The sequence below is a fragment of the Cygnus olor genome, chromosome 1, assembly GCF_009769625.2.
Source record: "Cygnus olor isolate bCygOlo1 chromosome 1, bCygOlo1.pri.v2, whole genome shotgun sequence".
In the NCBI taxonomy this organism is placed as follows: Eukaryota; Metazoa; Chordata; class Aves; order Anseriformes; family Anatidae; genus Cygnus; species Cygnus olor.
The window spans coordinates 21,994,650-22,015,772 of record NC_049169.1 but is presented as its reverse complement, the minus strand read 5'-3'; the positions used below and the strand labels follow the sequence as shown (position 1 = coordinate 22,015,772).

The following is a 21,123-nucleotide window of genomic DNA, read 5'->3' as shown; positions in this document are numbered from 1 at the left end:
GGACAGTCTCTCTGCTTTACTAACCTTAACTACTTGAGGTCAGATAGTTAATTCTTGTTCTTGTTAGGGCTGATGTTTGTGCTTGCTTTCCAAGGAGAATGGAGAACTACCTAAACGTCTTTGGTGTTTAAGAATTGTTTGTAAATATGTAAAAAGGTTATTACTGTGCAGATTTGGTATCCAATGTCTTCCATTTTGCTTAGTTTCTTGGGCTCTCTGAAGACTGTAGCTATATTTAAAGTGCTGCAAACCGTGGTGGAAACCTAGCGGCTTGCTTTTAACCCAAGATTTTGGCTATATTGTTCACATCTGTGTGAAGGCAGCAACACTGTGTAATGGTGTCATCTCGTTAGATAATCAGTTGACCAGATACTCCATTGCTTACAAATCAGTTGTGGAGAAAATGTAATATGAAACTTAAAATCAAGCATGTGTATATATATTTCGATGACTGACTTCTGAATGCAGGCCAGACAGAAGCAATTTGCACATTGAAAAATGACAAGCTCACAGTGTAGAATTTTAATTAATGAGACATTTTAGCTCATCTACATATATTATTTATGCTTGAAGACTAATATCGGAATGAAATATGGCAAACTTGATCTTCCCAAAGGAGAATTTGGAGAGAGTATATAAAGACTCAGTGTGATGAGGTTAGACACGGCGAGAAGCACTCTGCCCCATTACACTGTTAATCAAACCGGTTGTTTACATCAAAAAGTACATTTGCTTCTGTCTTTGATTTAGTAGAAACCTTCCAAAATATTGGCACTCTTCCAGTTCCTAGTGTTAGAATTGAATTCCAGAGGTAACACTACTGGTGGGCTAGCAGTGCTTTGCTTTATGGCAAACAATTCCTTTGCTGCTCTAATCTGTGAGGTTAACTGACTGTTGTGTGAAGGAGTTGTTGCACTGTGCTTCACCATGTTCCTGGTGTCAGAGAACCTTGCTTGCAGCCATCACCTTTCACAGGCCTCAGATCAAAATATCACAGATCACCTCACAGTACCGTGTACCTTATAGAAATGTCCAAAGGAGTATGCACTTTGCGACTGTAGAACATGGTTGTCTTCTTAAAAGTACCACGATGGCATCCTTTGACCATCCTATTGTATATAGGTGTCATCACCTTATTGTATATAGATGCCTGTACTTTCAGTATGTTATGTGAAACGTATAGTTCATGTTTTCTAAACTTAATCAACAAATATGAGTTAAAATATCATATAATAAAAAAGAATTCTTATATCCTAAAAAGAAATCTGCGTTCATAAAACGAACATTGAGATCACTGGAAACTTCAAAGATGAATTTGAGAGGCAGAGAATGATTGACTTGTATTAATAGGGGGGAAAACTTTATTCCCAGCTGGAGAGGAAACAGCACTGGCAGAATATCTTTGAAGCATTTGTTCATAACAGAACAATCTAGTCTTTGGGGTTCTGTTAAATGAATTAAAATCAGCTTCCTTTCTCTTAACATACTGAATTAACAATAAGAGATTAACAGCACTAAGATAGAATTCTAAGAGTTCTGACTCGGTTAGCTCTTTGTAAATGGGTAAACTTTATTTTGGCCAGTGTTGAACAAATAACTCATTACAAATAAGTAATTCAAAACGAAGAAGGAATTTTTGCTCGTAAGTTCAACTGCATTATTTAAATGCATTCCATGCATTTTTCTCTCCAGCAAGTGGGGAAGGAAGTGGTACCGTAGCTGTTCTCTCTTTTCAAGTGTGTTTAGAAATCTCTGAAATATCATTATAAATCCAGAAAAGGGGCAGAAGGATGAGGTTCTTTTAAATTTCCAAATGTTCTACCTGAGAACTCAGACTACTTCAGGCAGCCTTCAAAGAAAAGCAAGTTATAAATACCGAAGCTGCAAAAGCTGTGTATGTGGTTTGGCATAGTAAGTAGAAAAACTTGCTGGTCGTGCTTTTATTTATTACAGTGAATAATTGATAATTATCAATAAATCACATATGCTGATGGTTAGCTTGTACATTCTTCAGCGTTACGGCTTCAAAGCCGGAGTGTACCTGAAGGCCAGTGTGTGTGTATGTCTGCATGTGTGGGAAACTGCAGATGGATGGAGCTGCATCAGTGGGTCAGCTGATGCTGTCTCTTATTCAGATCATAGCCTGCAAAACTGGTATCATGCCCCACGAAAGAAATTATCATAATTGTCACAATAAAATAATATCATAGATCACTTTCTTTTTGTAATCAGCAGTTCTTAATGATTGGGTGTGCTGTTTTATAAGTTTAGCTCAAATGGGCATACACATTTGAAATGTAAGCAGGATTTTTTAGGGACTCATAACTCTGTGTGCATTCAGATCATTTTTTAAACTGCATTAATACTTTATGTAGTTCTTCACATAATGCTCCTTCGGGATTTAGAAAGACAGTAATTACATGGTAAACATATACTCATTATTGGAACCACTTGTTGCAGCTTAAGAGTGTCCATGCAGATTTGTCACTTCAGTCTCTGAGGGATTATGTGAATTTAATTTTCAGGTTCTCAGTCTGCCACCCTTCACAATTGCTAAGCTCTACTGTGGAAACAAAGGGTAGTTTGAGTAATCGGTAGCGGGTAAACTGTCTGTATTAAATATGACAGGTGCTAGGGAGATATTGATGATGTTGTCCTAAGAGTTTGTCAGGGAGTTTTCGTAGATTATTTAAGACTTCTTTTCCCTTCTGTATTCTTAAAATAAGCCTTCTACAAATCTGACTTCAGATGATTCTGTTGGGTACCCTGTGATTTTTAATATCGTGAGGTATGGTGGAAATCATGTGCTATTCACTTTCCCTAGGCTACTTACAGTTTGTTTGACCTTGGTTATATCCTCTGCATCTCTTTTGCAGGTTTGACTGCTAGGCCATGTAGTCTCATGTCTAAAGGTTTGTTGATGCAAATCTTGCTGCCCTTGTTGCCCATGTACATTTTTTTAATTCTATGGCTCTTGTCAGTACATGGAGCATGCTTTGGGTAGTCAAATCTACCTCAAAATTTTGAGGAGTGAGGTAATTATTTAGTCTCCAGTTAGGTTGGTGTTTGTTTGTTTTCTTCCGTAGTAAATCCCGAGGCCTTTCTCAAACTCTGCCTTTGTCTTCTGCAAATTTGCATTGGCCAAATTGTTTTGGTGTAAATCCATGTGAGGAAGCATTCCCTTTCATTTCATCCTAATCCTGTTTCTAGCTGATTGCTAAGTTAAGATGCAAGAAATGCTCTTTCCAGGGCACCTTAAAGAGACAACTCTAAGAGGGGAACTCAAAGGTTTAAATGGTGTAACTGTGCAGACTGCCGATTTTTTTTCCTTCTTTTTCTCCCATCTGATTAATCTGGGACTTTGGGAACAGTAATCAAGGCTTGAAAGAAGTTTGGGGCAGTTGTACAAGTGCAAGACAGGCACATACTTTATTAGTCTGTATGCCAAAATTCAGATTTTGAAAATCGGTTGTCCCACGTTTGGAAAGTCTGTGTCATACTGGCTCATTGTGTATGTACATACATCAATGTATGTACATTTCTGGGAATACAAGATGCTTCTTAGTATATTGTGAAATGATAGGAATAATGCAAAATAATATTTGTAATTAAGGTTCTGTGATCCTTTCATTTGATTAATGAATTTTCCAAATTAGGAAAGTATCTATAGATATTCCTAAGGTAATTTTGATATCTTTCTGACTTGAAAGATGGATTTAAATTTAAAACTGTGGTTCACATCTGCCCGCGGATTTATCTTGACTAGCATAAAGACAAAGGTAGAGTGCTCTGTGTGTGTTTTAAGATTGTTGCTGTTAACAAGCTGATAAAAAAAAAAAAAAAGATACAGTTTGGGAGGTTGTATTAAGGAATACTTTATTATTATTGTCATTAAGGCTGTCCGTAGTTGAAGTCTGGTTGGTCCTTTGCAGTTCTTGTAGAGTTATCAGCAGTAGCTCTTCTAAAATTTCACCTTTGCTTGGTAACAAAGCAGACTGAAAAAAACCCTATTGTCAGGCAACTCAGGACTATGAAAATCTCAGTCTGAGAAGTGATATTTAATTACTTACTGCCTAGATAAGCTTGTAAAACAAATTTAATTACATGCAACAGACAAGCTGCTGACCTCCACTTAAAATCCTGTGTACACAAACTGACCTGTGGGTCTGACCTGAGATTGCATGAAAAAAAATGGCCCGAGTTCCCTCTTGTATGCCACCAAAGAGCAGCTGCACTTTTTACTCTCCCTGGGGAAACAAATGCATTTGCTGCCTGCCCCACAGTCATGACAGAGAAGCCAAAAGAGAAATTTAACCAAGGTAGAGGTTGAGATGAGTCAAATTGCTTCTAACCACAGGAATACCGAATTCAAGGCATCGGTTGAACAAGTAACGCTGTGCTTGATCTGCCAGTTCTTATATTCAGCTATCTCCCCAAATGTTAATTACTAGTGACTTTATTTTTGTACCGTAGTGTAACAAGAAGCCTTGTGTTGATTTATGGTGATGAAGACGGATAGTTTCACTGCTGAAGTTCTCTCATGACAAGGAACTGAATTTAGGTCTTTAAGTGTCTTTGCAGGAGGGAGCAGGTTGGTCATTTGTTTTCCTCAGTGCTACAGCACTGCCTTGCAATTCAAAACTAAATAAACTCGCTTTCCCATGAGGAGCATCTCTGAGGCACAAGCACAGTCCACTCGCTCAGAGCTTGCTGTGGAATTGGGCTGTAAATGAGGGGAAGGTTGTTTGCAACTTGCAAAGTAGATATGCAGTATCTTTTTAGGGAGTTAAGAAAGCAAATGCTTCCTAGGAAGTGCTTTGTGTACAGAAGTGGAACGAAAACCTTGCAATGAATGCCAGAGAACAGAAAAGCCCTTACAGTAGTAGCCTGGGAGCAGATCATGCTGTTGCAGAGACACAAGGATCGCAGCAGCCAGTTGCAGACATGCTCCTGTGCTTTTTGCCATTGTTTTTCTCTCAAGTTCTGACTCGAGCCAATTACATAAGGCTTGGACTGCCCAACTCAAGCAGATGCAGCTGGGCAAAGTGCCACATTTACCCCTCCCAGGCAGCCTCTTTGCCCCTCTGCTGGAAACTACAGCCCCCTAAAAAGGGCTGCCCAGATGACACCTCTGCTCCTGGGCTGCTTCATGGTACAGCCCGGTGTGGAAATGCAAACAGCCACCAACTGCAGTTTATGTTACGGTGGGGTACTATCGTAAATGCCGGCCAAGCTCAATTTATTTTGAATTAATATATAGACCTTACTATTACATTTTGGCAGGAAATTACCCAGCAATATATGCCTGGCCTGAAAGATGAGCAGCTGTGTGCTAGTGTCTTAGATGTTTGCCTGTCCTTGTAACTAATTGAATTCCAGGAATATGTATACAGTGAAAAAGAGATACAACCCTGTAGAGTTACCATCGCTGCTGCTAGCGTATCTATAATGCACATGTGCATAAACAAAGGAAAAATGTGTCTTCTAAAGAAATACATATAAATATGGGAAACTGCAGCTTTTTCTCATAATTGTATAGTGTGTATCTGTGTCCTTATATGTATGTTTTGCCTGTAAAACACAATTTTATTTTCCCCAATATTAAAATGTTTGATCAAAGCTCCGTGTACATCACTGCTGAAGACTGAGATACGTGTTATTGAGAAACCAAATTGAACAATAAAATACTATTCCTCCCAGGAAAGTTGGGAAACTTTATAGATCATCCTCTGCAGAGATTGCTCATTTTTACAAGGAGACAAGAATAATTGAGGTGTTACTTACTGGGAGAAAATAACAAATCTTCTTTTTACAGAAATGAACTTAGATGGATTTCCAGGGGGAAATAGGGCAGCAGGAATATACTGACCATTTTTGAAAGTCATCCGTGGCAGTCCAACATTACATCTGAAAGTTGTTGCTCTGAATGTCCATAATTTTAGCATACCTTTTGTTCTTCTCTCTTTTTAGTGGTTCTACTTTAAATAAGCTCTGCTGAAAATTTTGCTGTCAATTCTGGGAAAGAATATGCAACACCTTAATTTTCCAAATTACAAAACATTCTCAAATGCTTGCAGAGGGATCCCAATTCCTGCACAGAGTCAGCTGAAGTAATTAGGGCATGACGCAATTGTTTTTTTATGGGCCTGAAGCCTTCCCAAGAAACACAAGGACTTGCTTATTGTTAAAAGTTGCTTAAACTGTTGGTCAGGTGGCTGTAATGTTGTGGCCAAATGGTTTGAGCTTCATGACAACTAGGGTCGCCAGACCCCAAGTTACTGTGCTCACAGGACTGCAGCTCAACATGTCCTTGTCTGAATTTTTAGGAATCACAGAACCACAGAACAGCTTGGGTTGAAAGGGATCTTAAAGATCATCCAGTTCCAAGCCCCCTGCCTTGGGCAGGGATGCCACCCACTAGATTGGGCTGCCCAAGGCTTTGCCCAGCCTGGCCTTGAACACCTCCAGGGATGGGGCATCCACAGCTTTTCTGGGCAACCTGTGCCAGTGACTCACCACCCTCTGAGGGAAGAATTTCCTCCTATCATCAAATCTAAATCTTTTCTAGTTTAAAGCCACCCCCCCTTGTCCTGTCATTGTCCACCTGAGCAAAAAGTTGCTCTCCATCTTTTCTATAAGCCCCCTTTAAGTACTGAAAACCTGCAGTGAGGTCACCCCAGAGCGTTCTTCAGGCTGAACAGCCCCAGCTCTCTCAGCCTGTCTTTAAAGGAGAGGAAAAACAAACCCTGTACAAGGAATATGAAATATTTATTTATTTTGCTACAGAAGGATATATATACCATTAATAGTCTTCTACTTGATGAATCAGAATCTGAAACTATTTGTTTTGGCCAGCCTATGTGTTGTCATCCTCTCACTTCCTTCTGGAAAATTTTGGCCTTTACAGGAGTTCAGTTATAGGAGGAGCAGCCTTTCTGACTGCTGGGAAGAGCAGTAAAAATCTGCAAAGCTGTCTTCATTCAGATTGGAGAAAGTAGGCTTTGAAGTTGGGGATTTGTGCTATGTGCTTCTTGTTGTTAGGATGACAACAATTTTGCTTTTTTAAAGGAATATAGTGAACCCAGCGTTCACAGACACTAAATGGTGATGTGCTGCTTCATTTGCTTGCCCTCACTGTGGTAGTATGAACTGATGCTGGTCTTTTAACTAAGACAACTATGGAAAAATATTTTCAAAATTGAAGAGTGCTTTGGATGGGTTGTTTTCTCTTTCTTGGTTTTGGTTTTCTTTCAGAAAAAAAGAGGCCAAGGAGGTTTTTGCAGGTTGTCCATATAGAAAATGTGCATGCACATTTCATATCTTTTCTCAGAAGCTTGCAATGATTATTTTAGGCTTTTCTTTCTTCCCTGAATAAGTTTCAGTTAAACACCAAGGGTTTACTCTCTTTGCAGTTACTTTCACCCCTTTGACTATTGAGGTATAGAAGGGACATGTTACAGCAGTCTGAACGCCGATGCAGTATGAACCTGTTTTGTCAACATTTCCTTTGTCTTCTTTATAGGTATTTACAGTGAATCTTCCATGTATGGGGTGGGAAAGTGTTATCACTTCTACTGAGTAAATAGAACTGCCATGTTTTTTATTTCACTTCAAAATGCACAGGGGACTTGTTGGCTGCGCCTTCCAAAAATACTCATGGCCAGTTCTTTAAAAATCACTTTGTGACAGCAAAGATGTGGGCATTTCTGTGCCACCTCTGCACACGTCAACAGCTCAGGTAAAAACCTGACCTGAATAGGTATGTGCCAGAACTGTGACACCAAAGATTGGAGCTAAATAGTAGGAACAGATGAAGGCTTTCATTATCTGCTTTCTTTCTGTGTTCATCTAATAAATCTTAATTTACACTGACGGTCTTCATTACCTCTAGGCTAGCCAAAAGCCTCATTAAGTGCATCATCACTTGCAAAAAGTGGGAATTGTATAGAGGTATAAATAAATAAATACATATAAATTAAAGCAGCTGAAGGTCTGTACCAACTTCTCATATAGGATATTACAGCATGACATTTCTGTGTAGTCACATTTCATCCCTTTTTTACATCGTGCTCAAAGCAGATTCTCCAGCAGCAAGCCTGTATTTGTTATTGATTTTGTTTAATTTTCAACTTTGGACCCAAGCTGTTTAAACAGATTACTCCATGCTTTCATCTGAGTCAACTTCCTCATGCTTTCATCAAAGCAAAAGAGATTATTTGACTTTGTCTGCTAACACAGCATTACAAGAAAGTCATATGTTAAATGGCAGTGATGTGTTCTGTAGCAGGGAATGGCCACTCTGTCTGCGTGCAAGTCCCCTGTAATTGTTCCTTGGCAGAGACAAAAACATCTCATTCATATTTATTTGGAGGATATTTATTAATTTTCATTACAATAATATTTACTCTCTAACTGAAGCTAATACATTTCGGCACTAAGATTAGGTGAGCTGTGTTTGAATGAGCCTAATACTGTGCAGTCAGGATGTGCTTGTATCCTGGCACTAACACTTTGACTTAAGCAACAGTTTTTCTCTTTGATGCACATGCAGTATTTGTGAACTGCTTAATGCCTGGCAAGAGGGATACACCTTCTCTTCAGACTTCGCAGTGCAGTTGTGAGAATCTGATCGTAACCAGCACCAACACAAAGCTCCAGCTACACAGGAGGTTTTCTGGCAAGAGCAAAATCTTCTATAATCCTTGGCGTTTTATTTATAAGAAAGTTAAGATTGAAGTAGTAGGCCAACCAATTTCTCAATCAGTTGAATCTATGGAAAATACTTGGAAGACTCTGCTGGGAACACACAGAAATCCACCTGAATTTGTTTTAGTTCTGCAGAAACAGGTTACAGGTGTAGGATGTGGGCTCCCTCAGTCAGGGTAACGGGTAAAATCAATAGGGACAGTATCAGATGCTTTGGAGTCACAGCATCATCAGTGACTAAAGTGTTGGCAGATTGCACGTGTATCCATTTCCCTGGACTTCCTTGGGCTTTGTGCTCCTGGCTGAGGAGGTGGAGCACCAGGTTCTGGGGACACTTCTTCCTAGAGAGGAACCGCAGATATTTGCTGCCCTCATTTAAGATGTGGAAGGAGTTAGGACTTCGAGCTGTAGCTAATGACAGCTCCCAGGCACAGTCTCAATTCACAGTTGAGCAGGCAGAGAAACCCTTCCAGGCTTTTCCTGCAGAAGGCACGTGACACCTTGAGAGCAATGCAGATGCATTAACTGCTTGTTATGTTCAGACTTCTCTTTGCATTGTTTCTGTTCTGAACAAACAGTACTTTGTATTGAAGCCTCAGTCATCACGGGCTTTGTCATTAACCTGGAGGGAGCAGAGGTGCAGGTGATCTCAGCTTGCTGCAGTAAGCCACAGAAACCTACCACGAAGTCCTCCTTTGAATGCGGGTCAGGGATACCTCCCAGGGAGGGTGACCTGGACAGGGCCCAAGTGACAGAGGAAAGTGCACAGAAACAGGAGCTGCAGTGAACTCGGGAATGGCATGGGAATAAAGCATTCTTGCCTGTTTAAATTTTTCGTGTAGTTAGCTGCTTAAAAAGAGCTGCTGGAAATGATCACAGCACTTGCAACTATTGAAGGAGTGTTTCTGGTACAATTCAAACTTGAATACTAATTGATTGCGTTTCTGTAGGAGAATCAGTGCAAGGCTGAAACTGCTATACTTCTAAAAGATTACATGTCTAGGCAGTTGCTGAGATGAGTAGAGTCTAACCTCTGGATACATTGCAATCTTGTTTGCAACCTAAAGTAGCTCTAAAAATATTTCTTTACTGGAAAAATTCAATTGCATCATTTATGTAGTTATTGGCACCTATGGATTTGTAATCACAAGTTATTTTTTGAACATGATGCATTTCAAAATCAAGATATGGATTAAAAAGTGTTAAACCTGAAATTATAATGGCAGTCCTGGTGTGGATGCTGAATTCACAAAATCACAGAATGGCTGAGGCTGGAGAGGCCTTCTGCGAGGACATCTGGTCCAACCCACCCTGCTCAAGCAGGGCCACATCCAGCGGCTTGCCCAGGACCATGTCCAGCCAAGTTTTGAAGATCTCCAAGAACGGAGATCCTGCAGCCTTTCTGGGCAACCTGTGGTTGCTTCATCACCCATAAAGTGCTTCCTGATGTTCAGATGGAGCCTCCTGTGTTCCAGTTTGTGCCTATTGCCTAGTCCTGTCCCTGGGCACCACTGAAGAGAGGGCAGCTCCATCTTCTTCACACCCTTCCTGCAGGCATTTATACACATTGATAAGATCCTCCTGAGCCTCCTCTTCTCCAGGCTGAACAGCCCCAGCTCTCTCAGCCTTTCCTTATAGGAGGGGTGCCACAGGCCCTTCATCATCTTCTGGCCCTTCATTGGACTCTTTCCAGTATGCTCATTTTTCCCTTGTATTGGGGGGCCCAGAACTGGACACAGTACCGCAGGCGTGGCCTCACCAGAGCTGAGCAGGGAGCAAGCATCCCCCCCTCAACATACTGCTGATACTTTGCCTAATGGAGCCCAGAGTGCTGTTAGCCTTCTCTGTGGTAAAGGCACTTTGCTGGCCCGTGTTCAAACTTGGTGTCCACCAGGACTCCCACCCAGGTCCTTTTCTGCAGAGCTGCTTTCCAGCTGGGTGGCCCCCAGCATGTCCTGGTGCCTGGGGTTGTTCCTCCCCAGGTGCAGGGCTTTGCGCTTCTGCTTGCTGAACTTTGTGAGGATAAATTGTTGTTACTTCTCTGTTAGTAATAAATAAACAAGCTTGCAAATAGCCAAGCTTTTTGCTGGCCAAATTAGAATTGGGTCAGTTAATTACACGTTACCTGTTTTTACCCTCCCTCGCACATCTGTTTACTGAGAGCTTTGTGTATATGCTGAGAATGGAGGAAAAAAAAAGACCTGCAAGGCCTTTTATGTTTGTACTGCGGATTTATATATTTTTGAGGTTTTTATGACACTATGTAACAGTACGATCACAAATGGTGATTATAATTATCAAGATATAGCAACCTGCCTTTATTTTTTTGGAAAAGTATATCCCTAAGTCTAAGCCTTTCTCTAGCATGAGTACCTAGAATGTTATTAAAATCTGACCTCATTTAAGTACACCATCAGTATTAAAGTAGTGTACCCTACATCTCAATCATTTAGAAATTATCTGTGCCTGAAAAGATGAAATGAGAAACTCACCAATTAGTAATGAAAGTCTTAGAGGAGCAGAAAGTGACTTCAAAGAACTTGGTTATATATTTGGGTGGTGGGTTTTTTTTGATATATATCTTTTTTTTCTTTCTTTCTGAAGTACTTCCAATTTGTAGAAAACTTTTAACACTTTTTTAGCATAATATTGGAACATTTGAAGTTTCTTTATCGTTTGTGTGTAAACCAAAAGTAAAAAGAACATGTAAAATTATTTTAAAGCAAAACAATCTGTTTAGTTTTTAAAGATGAAAGGACTGAAAATGCAAAGTCTTAGTCTGCCTGCACTCTTCTGATGAGCTATTGTTTTCTTTTTTATGCGCTGTGGGCTGGTGTATGATCCGGCATTTCACCATGTTACCTAACTCTTCTTGTATGGCAAGGCTTTTCATAGTGCTTTGTGTCTGTGTCAGATCTTCTCTACTTACCTTTGTGAGATGTTTGGGCTCATCTTCTGATCAGATGGTATCAACCAGCTCTAGAGAGCCCAGTAAACCTCCAATTCCCAACCTCCATCAAGTTCAAAAGAAATTGAAGCCTCAACTCCTGTGCAGAAGGCTCCCACCTTCACATGAAGAGCATCCCACTCTTGGGCTGGTTTAGTCCTTTGGTTATACCTAGGTGTAGATGGCATTTTCAGCTTCAGTTCCTCCAAATTTGTGTTGCGCTACATCTTGCTACCAAAAACGTTTTAATAAAATAGCATTCAAATAGAGAGTCACATGCCATATAATGACTAGCATTGAAAGAAAGCAAGCATTGTATCCTCTTGTGTGCAACGTCCCGGTGCTGCCTTCTAGTTTTCCTTGTAACAGACGCAGCCTGTTTTTTAAATTTGGGGGGTTTTGCTTATTTTTTTAACAATGTTTCCTAGTTTCTGCAGAAATTTAAGCAACACTGAGGCTTGCTTTGGCCATTCTGCAAGGGATACTGAATGAGTAATTCAGACTTAAACCTTTTGACTATGCCACTGTATAATGGTGATGTCAGTAGGATTTCTTATCACTGCTCAATATCCTTTGTGCTTCCTACTGGAGTGGGAGGTAAGGAAAGAGCAGCACATCAAAGCAAATGGTGTATTTTTGTAACACCACGTGTATAAATATTGGTACAGTGGTGCAGTGGTGGTAGTTTCCAGGGTAAGTGCCAGCAAAAAAGTTTATTAAAAAAACACCTCAAAGCTGTAGGTCCAAAATTGCATAGTAAGGCACAAGAATGAATAAACCATTTAAATGGTGAGGGTATAAGTGGGAAACAGACTGGGGAGCATACCTACAGTCTTGAGCTCTGCTGTGGGAGGAGGAGGAAGCCCAGATGTATTTTTTTAAAAAGGGAGAAAAATAACTCTTTTCCATCTCGCACTGTATCAAATTCCACACCCCTTAGCTTTTTTAAGCCTCCACAATTTTTAGAAATTATTGTTTAAGGAAGAATGTAAATGTAATTATACGTAATGGGTATTATCATAAACATACACGTAATTATGTAGTTTGCAAAGATAGGATAAAAGCCATTACTGAAATAAGAAAACACTTTTCTATCAACTCTAATAATGTTTTTCCTCATCCCTCCGTTTCAAAATGGAAGCGAGTTAGATCAGCATGAGGAAGCTGTTCCTGCTGCTCCCCAGCTGTGGATGTGTCAGAGGAGATAAATTTCATGTGTGAGAATATTACCCCTTTCCTGAGGACCAATTCGCACACACCTTAAATTTCACTTTGCCAAAAACAAAGCTTTCCAAGGTGTTCATCTGTTCCCTCAGCTAGCTTTCGAGATGTTGCAAAGTGTTTGTACAATGAGATTAAAGGCCCGTATGACTAAATAAAAACAACCCCAGCTGTTGTAAATGACTGCTTTCCTCTGCCTTCCGTTTGGAGGAGCAGAGGTCAGGAATATACATTTATTTTCATCGTTGTCATAGCTTTTTCTGTGCCCTTCCAGGCCAGGTTTTGTCTGCTGTCCAGCTGGGTCATTGGCCAAAGAGCAGAATTTATTGCTGGCCAGGCTGGCCAGCGCACCTCAGCTGGGCCTCCTGGGACTGGAAGACAAGCAAGAGACTCTCCTTGGGTCATTCTTTTTTACAGTCTGTACTAAGATCAGCAATCTGAGTAGTTTTTTGATTCAGTACGTAGTCTTGGGGCATATTAAATGTCATTTCTATCAGATTTATTTATCCCTCAGCCCAGAAAATCTAGAAGAGTGGCCTGCCTCTTTCCTCAAACCATCATTGTTCAAGGTTTTATGCTGAGTTTAACTGAAATGAGTTTAACTGAAATGTTTTAAAATGAGTTTAACTGAAATGTTTTAATATATATATATATATATGTTTTTTTTTAATGTATATTATATATGTTTTTCTAGAGGGGGAACAAAGATAAGTTTTTTGGGTTTTGTTTTTAAATTCATGTCTGTTTTTGCTCACAAACTGCTCTTGCTTACAAAGGTTCACTTGTACAGATGCTTAAGAGAGGGTCTTGGTGCCTTCCAAAGGGTAGGACCCTGCGCACTTTTCTGTGCTGGACGTTACCTTGTGGCAGTTAGCCCAGGGTTATTGTAAAACCAGTTTTCAGTTAAGTAACTGAATATGAGAAGGCTTAAATAAAATGCTTTTGGAAATAGTAAATGACAAACTTCTCTGAACGTGGTTTACAAGAGCCTTGCAGCCTAATCTCCTAAAAGAAGCAGCCACAATCTGGTTTTATAGCTGATACACAACTAGTTGGCAGACAAAAGCCTTGGTAGGATTTCAATTTACAGCCTATGATACATAGGGTTCTCTCTTCCTTGTAATGCTTTAAACCGAAATTGAATTTTAAATTAACTTGACACTGTGCTGTTTTGAAGCCAGATAAATAACCACGTTCCTTTTCCCTCTTTTCATAATATATTTGATATCTTACTATGAATGTATTTCCTGAATTGATATTAATATTATACATTTGCCTGTCCTTACTTTCCTTAGAAAAAAAGTGAAACATATCTATCTTTGCTGTATTGTTTGCACTTTGACAATGATATGGTTTTGTAGTTTAAGAATTTTCCAGTTTTATTTCTGTTGCTCACTGTAAAAACTTATGTTTTATTCCATGTTTTTTCACATAACATTGATCAAACACCGGCCTTCAGAGTTATGTTCTTTGAGCATGCATGTTTGTGATTTCCATTTGTTTTAATCCATCAGAGGGCCGTATTCTCCACTTCACTACCTTGATTGCAGCATGAATCAATGTCTCAATTCCTCCGGTTTGGGAGTGGATTTTTTTTCCTGATATTTCCTGGTGTTTTAAGCTGTTAGACCCACAATGTACAGTAGCGAGTAGCTTGTATAACATACCAGGTAGTCATAAACATGGTCAGTGGTTAATCTGAAACCTGATAGCATAATTCTCTTTAACATTTGATAGATCGTACAGCTAGGAAGAATATTGCAAAAGAGCTGTTTTATAAAAGGGAAGGGGGGGGGGGGGGGGGGGAGATTTTTTCTGAGTATTTTAAAAGAAAAGCAAATAAATACCCACATTTCTGAATGTACATGTGTAGTAGAAAGGAAGACTGGTACAGTAGAATTGTTTTGTGTTTTCCCCTAATTCTCATGACTGTACATGAACAAAACATTCTTATAAAACTGTTTCTGGATCTTATACTGAAAGACGTACAGTGGCATAATTCACAATGCTGGCATGTTAGGCAAAATTTATTTTTTCTGTTCCTGGTAGAAAATGTGGCTAACATCGCCCGTCAGGGTGTGTAACTTGAAATAAAAGTATCCGAGTGCATCCTCCCTCTCTTCTCCCCCAGGAAGATGTTCTCCAAACAGCTCCTTTTCATACTGTTTGGCTTCTCGCGAGGCATTAGCATTCCAGAAAGAATTTCTGAGCCCCGAGGCTTTAGTAGTGGTCAGGACAGGCAGAAGGAAAAATTACCAGGCACATCCCCTGGTAGGCTGAGGGGTGGAATTTTAACCAGGGGCTTTCGGGAGCATATTAAAGACCATTGTTTTTCTTGCTCCCTCTTTCGTTATTCCTTTGCTAGCCAATACCAGTAAGACTTGAGAGCCTGACTTGACGCTGTTTTCATTAACGAGCATAATGAAGAAATATTTGGAGTATTTTGTCTCTATGTGTATCTTAATGAGGGAGAAAAAGAAACTCTACCTTAAATAGGACAAGAAGTTATGCAGACCTGCCTGATTTGGCCAGAAATTCTCTTAGGCACAGGAATGCCACACGAAATTGGAAACTTCTAAGTCGAATAACAGTCAAACAACAGAGCCTGAGCTCGGCTGCTTTTCAACATCTTGTGCTCCTGTCATCTCCTCTCCCCTCTCCCTTTCCCCTGCCACTCCCCCGAGGTATTCAGATGGAAAGGATTGCTTTCCAAGGTATTTACACAAAGGAGGCATCCGGCAGCACATGAGACTTCTTCGAATCCAAGGCATTTCAGCATGCTCTGATCTTTCCCCAGAACTTAGCTAAACATGCAGGAAAAGGACTCTTGCTTACTACTGTGCAGTTACTGGTCGTCTTGGTGGACATTGGCATTGTACATCCCGGGGGCATGCACGTGTGTATATTTAGGGATATTTGTTGGAGTCTTAGCCAAGACAAGTGCCAAAGAGATTACACTTCATCTTTCATCCTGGGCAGAAGAGAGCCTAAATGGGTTTATCGTGGGGTTTTCATTCACTCTGTCATTTCTCCCTTCTTTATCTTTCATTGCTAGACTTCTAATTTTTCCAGACAGCAGCGCACACCCCTGCAGCTGGTCCTGCATAATGATTCCCTCCTCCTCGACTGACACGAGGGTGGATGCATAAATCTCGTGCCGTCAGGGTGCCTCCTTCAGCAGACACTGTCCCCTCTCCCCCCTCGAACAATATCTGTCCCCTCTGCAACGTTCTCATTTACCACCTACCAGCCTTGCCTGCTGAGCCAAGATGCTGCCTGTGACCATTATCCAGCCTATGCTAAACATCGGGAAACGGTTCTTTTCTGACAAAAATGCAACCATTTTTTTTCTTCTCCTAATGACAATTATTAGTGTAAATTGGAGCGCCTTTAGCAATTGTGTTTGACACAAACATTATACCATAAAGCAGCCAGCTCCTGTGAAAAGCAAGAGCTGAGTGATGCTTTTGCATTAGGAGCTGCAATATGAGAAGGACTCTCAGGAGGAAGAATTTTGTCTGAAACAGTGGTCTTTAGGAGGTCTTAAGTTGGAGGTACCCTTGTTCTCTCAGGCCCTGCATTAATTCAAAATGATTGCTTTGAACCATTGAGCAAGGGCAGAGCTGTCAAATCTAGGGCTTCCCAGCTGCTGAACCCATCCAACATTTTGGCAGTTTATAAATCAAAGGGGACTTGCAGACTGTTTACGAAGTATTGTTTTAAAATCTCTCCTCCTTCGTCCTCCATCCTCACTTGTCATGGTGGAATATAACATCTGGCTAAAAATCAAGAGTAGTTTAAAGGGCAGCAATCCCTGTTCCTGTCCTCGAGATGAAAGTAGGCACAGGATGGATGTGCGGTGTACAGGAAGAGCTTCGTCATACTTTACTAGCACCAAAGGGCTACGTAAAGGTCAGCGTCTCTTCCAAGAGCAGCCACACAAAGTCCGAGATTTCTCCCGTAGGTGTTCAGGGCTGGCTTGTCTGATATTCATAGTCAGTTGCTTTGAGAATTCAGTGTTTTCCTCCAACTGCGAGGATTTGACTGTTTCTCTGCTGCTGTCCTTACGATGATTCATGTTGCAGTTATTTAAAAGAGGCGGATAAACTGCAATTGTTTATATACAAACAGAATATGGCATTGGATGCCAGAAACCAATCTCACTAATATTTGGCTTACTAGGTTGCATCGTTGTCGCATGTTTTGGCTATCAGAGAGAGCAAGCTTAAGATTAATTGAAAAGAGTTTTTTTCTTTCCAAGTGTTCTCAGTGCTAGCGATATTTGCTCCTCTGTAAATGCTGGCAATTGATTATAAAATGTCAGAGGTGTTAGCCGTGTCACTGACCTTCATCTAGCCAGCTGGAATACTAGGCAGGACTTGCATTAGACAGGCTGCAACCATCGGCAGGTTTTGTCGCATCTTTATATCATTAACAAAAAAAGACTGGATGGTGAGAGTGGATTGTAGATGCAACAGTGCATATTTGCCTGAATTTATTTGAAATATGGCAGTGGCTGTAAAAAAATAATCATGTTGTACTCTTCTGGGTGAGCCTGGAGGGATGTGAGCAACCTGGTCTGTCCTCTTCCCAGAGGGTTGAACAAAGCTTCCTCTCTGCTGCTGGGGGCCAGCTTGTGAGCTGGTTTCTTTCCCATGCGTTGTCATTTACTCCGTGTTAGTGGGAACCCAGTAATCTGCAGAACCGTGTCCTTGCAGCAGACGTGCATGCCAGCTGTGCGTCCTGTGCAGCTGTTCTCAGCTGGCAGGGATTTAAGAATTCTTAAATTTGACTTCTCATCTCAACCACCCCTACTTAATATAATGAGCTTCTAAGCGAACGATGGGGAGGATGTTGAGGAAAAAGCTCTTCATTTCTAACAACAGTTCTCTTCAGCTTCTGTTTGAGGCTAAGGCTCAGGTGATGGTGTTAATTTATTTTAAATCATTTTATTAAAATAAAATTGCAAATGTGCTGTATTGTGCCTGTGATTCCTGAAAAAATGAAGAAAGGATGTGTATCCCCTTCCTGGGCAGTCCCATGCTAGTGGTGTGCTGAGGGAATTAGCCTTTTCTTCCCGTGGTGATCCCTAGCAGCAGTAGCAGTGAGAGAACTGGATGGCCAACATGCCCAATGCTATGATTAGGAAAGTATCTGGAGCTCTTGGAGAGGAGGATAGAGATAACAGGAGTGTTAAGCTTTGAAAAGCAGTACAAATTAGGCTTTGTTGTTGGACTTGAGGAGAACTTTCTAATCCCATGGCATTCCTTCACCATAATGGTAGAAAAAGCATGTTTGTTTTTTATTTGAATGTTTTGTCTTTATGATGTCTTAGGACTGGAATTTTTGCACTTTACTCCCCTGGATATTCCTCTATTAAATTACGTCTTTATTCTTCTCTAATGAGAGCAGGTACATGGGGAAGTGGAACTTTTTGCATTACATTTCTTGAGTCTACTACTAATCAAAATACATCCATATAACAAAGAATATGGAAAAAAAAAATCATGAGCAAGTTTGCCTTGTGCAGGTCTCTTTGAAAAGTCATCTTTTAACTGCTCAGGAAGCTGCCAACCAGTTAAGTGGTTCGGCTCGTGCACATGGTGGAGCCGGCCAGAGGTGCGAGAGATGCAGGCTGTGCGTGCCCCGGTGCCGTGGCAGAGGGAGGAGGCGTTACAGGAGAACCGTGCTGGCAGGGAGAGAGGGGTGTGCAGCCTGCTAGGGATCCCGCTGCTCTGCTGCAAACGGCAGTGACAGCTGCAGATCACACCGGGGCTCAGTCTGATTTTAAAAACAGCCTCCTGACTTCTGAATCACAGATAGAAAACGTATTACTGTGAACTTGGCAGTTCTTCTTCTACAGTCAATACTACCACTTTTTCCCCTCAAGCTCTTCCTCATTATTGCCTAAGTGAGAACACAGAATATGTTCTTAGTTTTCTTACTATGCTAATTTTCCTTAAATGTGTTAAATCATTTGAGTTTATGGCACGTGAGAAGATACTTCTGCTAATTTAAGATTCAAAAAATACTTTCTTAAGAGTTTTCACATGTAAAATTCTCATAGAGTTGGACTATTGAAAGACTCCCATGTCAGAGAAGATGCATATAGTTAAAAAAAAAAAAAAAAGGCAGTAACTATAAAAAAAAAAAAAAAAAAAGGTTTGCTTGAATTTCTGAGAGGTACAAACTGGTCTTTGTTCCCTTTGGAAAAAATCACAGGATAACTTAGGTCGGAAAGGAACACTGGAGGTCATCTAGTCCAACACCCTGCTCAGAGCAGGGCCAGGGAGGTCAGGTTGCTCAGAACATATAAAGTATTTAACAGTCTGCTCTAGATAGCTCAAAACTTGAGTAGATGGTGGTGAGTTTCTTGGAATTTCTGATAGGGAAAAAATTGAATTGTAATATGTCTCTTTTGTCATCACCTTTCAGAAGAAAATAAAGGAGGAAGGCTGGGGAAAAAATTCTTTACTATCCATTTCGTTTTATTTTTAGATGGAAATAAAAATTTCATCAGGCTAAATCTTACTTTCCATACTCAATTATTCCCCAGAAAGTTGAAATAAGTACAGGTGTAGTCTTTTCAAAAATATGCTCCTAGAAGTTAATTTCTGAAGTGAAGGGAAACTGCAAGGTGACATTGCTTTTGAAAACTGGGCCTTAATAAAGGGCTTCATTTAGGCATCCATCCTTAAAAATGGGTGGTGAACTATCTAAGGGTTGGAAGGGAAAAGGGAAGAAGGGGGCTGCAAAAGAATGAGAGCAGATGAAAGTATAATGTAATTTAAGTCTTTGGTTAATGTCTCTATTTGAAAGTAGCACTGGTTTATTTGGTCAGCCAAGCATTGGCAGCTCATAGTCAAATTCTTATCATGAAATGTTCTTGCCACAGATGAGGCTTGAGTAAGTTTCTTATGGGCCTGTCATTATCTTCTACAAAGTGACCCTTCGAAGGCAGAGTAAGGATGCTTTGTAAACAGCTTCCTAGGGGTTTGCATTGCCCCAAGATGTCTTAAGTTGAGGGGGCACCTGCACTTGAGAAAGGCAAAGAGCCATGCTTGTTGACAACAGCAGCTTTAATGGGTTTCCCCTTTCATAAGGCTGTACTCAATATCTAGCAGCCAACATGAACACCCATCGCTGTGTCTTGAAGCCAAAACATTGCCTCGCTACGGTGCTGAGGTTGCTGACGACATGTTCTGTTGTTCCAGGTGAGAAGACAGAGGGGGACAGCCCAGGGCACAACTTTGCGGCTTACCTGGTGCCCTCTGGAGCGCAGCTGAACAAGATTAAACCCTGACACCACCTCATCTCCTCCTGAAGTTCCAGCAGAAGTCAGCTCTTCTCTCCCAAGCCGTGGTGTACACACAGTATTCTCATGTGATATTTTTGTTTTCAGGTAAGCTTGCTTTTTCTTTCTTTCTTTCTTTCTTTCTTTCTTTCTTTTTTTTTGATCTATTTGTATTTTAAAATGGGATATTATCATTCTATTTTCTCAATAAATTTGTTGCTATTCATCAAAACTTTCAAATGTTGCTGGAGCATGTAATAAATGTTTATTACTTCTAATGGAGGTAAAACTTCTAGGAGCCAATCTTGCAAGAGGCATTAAAATTAGCAAAGAAAAAAAAAAAAAAAGGAAAGAAAGAGCAGCTTGGCAGAGGTTCTGTATTCATAAACCTATTTATAGCTGGTATGCCTATTAGGAGAGCAGGTTTGTGCCTCTGCCAGCAAGATGCTCCAGCTGACTGCCGTGCTAGTGCTTGCCCTAATTTTGCACTTAGGTTCTGAGACTCCCACTGGGATGCTGAGCAGATGTGTGATTGAACTGAATGTCGAAGGTGTTGAGGTCTGACTGCATCTCTGAGGACAATCAGAGAGATTCGATCCAGATCTTTTCCAGGACCTGTTCACCTTGATTAGCACGTGTTGTCTTGACAGGATTCTCAGAAATTGGCTTGTAAAACCCCTTCCTCCAGCTAAGAATTTTCATTAAATTGAGCATCCAAAGAGACCTGAAGTTAAGATTGACAGAGGGGTTGCTCAACCATGGCTCTTGGTCTGTTCTTTAGCTGTAAATCAGTTTAAAACAATTTAGACATCTTGCTTGGTGCTGGCGACGTTCCTGGAAGTGCCACTGTCTGGAGTGCTCTTCCAGTCTGGTGTGAGTTTGGAGGGAAATGCGAAGAATTTTTCTGGAATTACCTCTGCAGCTTAAATCTCAGCCTTTTGCTACTGGTAATAAT

General features: G+C 40.6%; 1 protein-coding gene across 1 annotated transcript in view; it reads left to right on the top strand.

Moving 5' to 3' along the window:
• The window catches only part of PLXNB2 (plexin B2), a 259,451-nt gene that overhangs the window by 61,727 nt on the left and 176,601 nt on the right, over positions 1–21,123 (top strand). Inside the window, 1 exon segment of the mRNA XM_040544762.1 lies at positions 20,089–20,276. The gene's annotated coding sequence lies outside the window, so the exon portion shown is untranslated.